We start from the raw sequence: 4,315 nt of genomic DNA, 5'->3' as shown, positions 1-4,315 counted from the left end.
TATTATGTTATCCTTCTTTTACTCTTTAAAATAAAAAAAAATCTAAATATTAAAATAGAAACACTAAATCTATTGGAAGAGAAAGTAGACACAGGGGTAGGCAGAGAGTTCATAAACAAAAACCAAACTGCACAGGAAATACTTCAAAGAATCAACAACTGGGATTTCATCTTATTGGAAAGTTTTTACACATCAAAAGAAATCAGCAAAGTAAAAAGAAAACTCGCAAACTGGAAAAAAATCTTAGCCAACTGTCCCTCAGACAAAGGACTTCTATCTAGAACATATAAAGAATTAAAAGAAACAAGTCAGGCCCCCCAAATTCAGAGATCCAATCAATGGGCATCTGAGATGAATATACACTTCTCAGATGAAGAATTACAAATGCTAAATAAATATACGAAAAAATGTTCAACATCATTGGTCAATTAAGAAATGCAAATTAAAACAACACTGAGATACCATCTTACCCTGAAAGAATGGCTATCATCAAGAAATCAACCAATAACAAATGTTGGAGAGGTTGTGGGGAGAAAGGAACACCTCCACTGTTGCTAGGAGTGTATACTGGTGCAACTACTATGGAAATCAGTGTGGAGATTCCTCAAAAAAGTAGGGTTAGAGGTCCCATTTAACCCAGCCATTCCCTTTCTGAGTATTTTCCCAGAAGATTTAAAAACATCATACCACAGCAATATATGTGCACCCATTGTTTATAGCAGAGCATTTTGTCATAGCTAGATCTTGTAAACAACCCAAATGCCCACCAATTAAGGAATGGATAAAAAAGATGAGGTATTTTTATACAATTGAGTAATGCTCAGCTATAAACAAAGATAAACTAGAGGCTTTTATAGGTAAATAGATGCAGCTAGAGACCATACTCATAAGTGAAATAACCAGATACAGATGTGTAAACATTGTATTGTCTTCCTGGCCTAAGAACCTGAAAGAGTAAATAAGATCCAAAAGGTACAACACATATTGTAAAAGGGAAAGAAACTGCTCAAAACGAAAGAACAACTGGAATGAGGGAAAGGAAAAAAGAAAGAAGGGAAAAATATGTATACATACAAGATAGTTAAGATAACTGTACTACTAATTTCTATTAGTTGAAAGGAACAGTTAAGGCTTAATTTTTTGAACCAATTTTGTATCCTTATATCTAGTAACCTAAACAACTACTTTGAAGACAATATGCAATGTAACAATTAACAATCATTGTTGAATTCATCTTGTTTTTTTTGAATTCTGTACCATTTCTAATTTTTTATTTTTAATTCTCTTTAAAAAAAAAAAAAGAAGAAGAAGAAGAAAAGGACTAACAGAACATCAATGGGAACGGGGCTGGGGATTTAGCTCAGTGGCACAGCACCTGCCTAGCTAGCGCAAAGTCATGAGTTCAATTCCCAGGGGAAAAAAACAAACAAACAAACAAAAAAGAATATCCATGGGAAGACCCACAAAGAGACCAGTGAATACTTTGAGAAGGTTCTCTTGATGTCAAGGAGTCAGGGAGGGAATGAGATACACTCTTTCTATACCTTGGGCATTTTGAACCACAAAAAAACCTGTCAGATTTCAAAGCCTTGTAGCAGGCAGACTAGACAGTCCTGCAGACCTGTGTCCCAATCTTTGTAAAGAAACAGATGGTTGTTAGGCTCTCAAATTAAAAAGAAAAAGAAAAGAAAGGGCAAATGACAGGAAAAATGAATTTTAAAAAATTTAACACACCAAGAAAGCAAAGCAATCCCAGAAGTTTCTCATTTGTGCAACAGAAAAAAATGGGAACCTTATCAGGAAAGTAACACTGCCCAGAGTCTCCATGGTTCTTTGAGATACAAAATCTGGCACGAGACAAAGTTTACTAAGAATGCAAAGGGACAAGAAAATATGATCAATACCAGAAAACTAGATAAGAAAATCCAACTTGACATATAATTACTTAAAATAACTTAATAAATGAAAGAAAACGGACAAAATTTATCAAAAATGGAGCATTTCACCAACGAATTAGGATCAATAAAAACAGCTGACATTTTACAACTGAAAAATAATATATATTCAGTTAAGAACTCAAAATACTGGTTATATAGCAAACTAAACACAGCAAAATATAGAATCAGTGAACTAAAAAACAAGTCAGTAGAAAACAGCCAAATAAAAGTACCAAGAAAAAAAAAGAACAGAAGAGAGGAGAAAAAAAAAGGAAAGGAGAGGTTTAAGAGAAACATGAGACACGCTGGAAATGTCATTCATACATATACCAGGTAAGAGAAGACAGAAGAAAATCTTGGAGCTGGGCGTGGCAGCGCATGCCTGTAATCTCAGCACTCGGGAGGCTGAAGCAGGAGGATCACTGCAAATTTGAGACCAGCCTGGACTACAAAGTGAGCTCAAGGCCAGCCTGAACTGCATTGAGAGACCCTGTCTCAAAAAAGACCAAAAAAAAAAAAAAAATCTGAAGTGTTTTCCAAAACTGATGAAAGAAGAGTTGGGCTGGGGATTTAGCTCAGTGGCACAGCGCCTGCCTAGCAAGCGGGACGTCATGAGTTCGATTCCTGGTACCAGAAAAAAACCAAAAAAACCAAAACTGATGAAAGAAATCAATCCAGAGATTCAAGGTACTCTGCCAACTCCAAGCTAGATACATTAAGAGAAAACTATACCAAGGACACCATAATCAAATTACCAAAGGAAGGGAAGCACAGGCAGGCCTGGTGGGACATGCCTGTAATCCCAGCACTCAGGAGGGCTGGGGCAGGAGGATCAAAGTGAGTTCGAGGCCAGCCTGGGATACAAAGTGAGTTCAAGACTAGCGTGAACTGGATAGAGAGACCCTGTCTCAAAAAGACAAAAGAATAAAAAAATAAAAAGAAGGGAAGGAGGGGAGAGAAGTAAAGTCTTAACAGCAACCCAAGGGGGAAAAACAGACAACTTTCAAAGAAAGAAGACCAACAGATGTCTCAAAAGGGCCAAAAAAAGAAAATAACTGCCAATCTAGAATTTTTTTTTTTTTTTTTTTGGTCTTTTTGAGACAAGGTCTCGCTATGCAGTTCACGCTGGCCTTGAGCTCACTTTGTAGCTCAGGCTGGTCTCGACCTCACAACAATCCTCCTGCCTCAGCCTCCTGAGTGCTGGGATTACAGGTAGGCATCACGATGCCTGGAACAGAATATTATGCTCAGCAAAAATATTCTTTAAAATTAATGTCAAGAGTTGGGTGTGGTGGCACACACCTATAATCCCAGCACTTGGGAGGCTGAGGCAAGAGGATTGCCACAAGTTTAAGGTCAGCCTCAGCTACACAGTGAGTTCAAGGCCAGCCTGAACTACATGGCAAGAGCCTATCTCCGAAAAATAAAAACAAACAAAAAGTCAAATAAGAATATTTGCAAACAAACAAAAGAAAAAGGAAACTGCCCATCAACAAATCTCTACTAAAGAAAATAAAGGGAATTATTCAGGTGAAAGAAATCATAACTATGAAACATAAGGAATAAACAGGATATACATGTAAGGAAATAAATAGTGATTATTCAAAGCAATAATGAAATATAAGGTTTAAAGGTTCTAAGATTTTTAGCAGTTATGTTGGTAATGTAAAAAAGTAGAAATCTGAGCTGAATATGGTGGCACATGCTTGTAATACCAGCTATTTTGAAGGCTAAGGCAGAAGAATTCCAAATTTGGGGTTAGCCTGGACAAAGCTCAAACCCTGTCTCAAGAAAAAGTAACAATTTGTGTTACATTGTAGTAAGTGGAAGACAAGTGTTATAATTTTACGATAATCATTAAAGGTTTTGTTATATATTAATATATTAGAGAAAAAAATGTAACATTTAACCTAAAACCAACAAAAAAACAAGGGGCAAAAAACAAATGAGCCAAAGAACAAACGACAGTAAAATTATACATAAACCCAACTTCATGTAAAAGGCTGATTTTTTAGACTGGACTAAACAAAAAGTGTATTCTTTCAAACTTTAAATTTGTTCATAGAAAGACAAAGCAGAGGAAGGGAAAAAAAACCTACATCACCAACACTAACCAGAAGAAAACTGACATCTGCGAATGGTGGTGCCAGCCTGTAATCCCAGCTACTCTAGAGGCTGAAGCGGGCAAATGGCAAGTTGGATACCAGCCTGCACACAACTTGTCAAAATAAAAATAGAAAGCACTGGGGATATAGCTCAACACTCCTTGGGTTCAATCCCCAGTATCACAACAAAAAAGTCAGAAATCATTAACAATGACAATAAATAACCTAGAAAAACACCAAGTACCTGGAAGTTTGTTTATTTTATTTATTTAT

The 4,315-nt window shown here is 36.3% G+C and overlaps 1 protein-coding gene across 7 annotated transcripts in view; it reads right to left on the bottom strand.

Annotated features, from left to right (window-relative positions):
- Window positions 1-4,315, bottom strand: part of Fam126b (family with sequence similarity 126, member B) — an 80,839-nt gene that overhangs the window by 51,978 nt on the left and 24,546 nt on the right. The window lies entirely within an intron of this gene.

The sequence above is a fragment of the Chinchilla lanigera genome, unplaced genomic scaffold, assembly GCF_000276665.1.
Source record: "Chinchilla lanigera isolate Chin_1 unplaced genomic scaffold, ChiLan1.0 scaffold00002, whole genome shotgun sequence".
NCBI lineage: Eukaryota > Metazoa > Chordata > Mammalia > Rodentia > Chinchillidae > Chinchilla > Chinchilla lanigera.
Note: the sequence above shows the minus strand (reverse complement) of the source record. Positions and strands in the feature narration are given on the sequence as shown.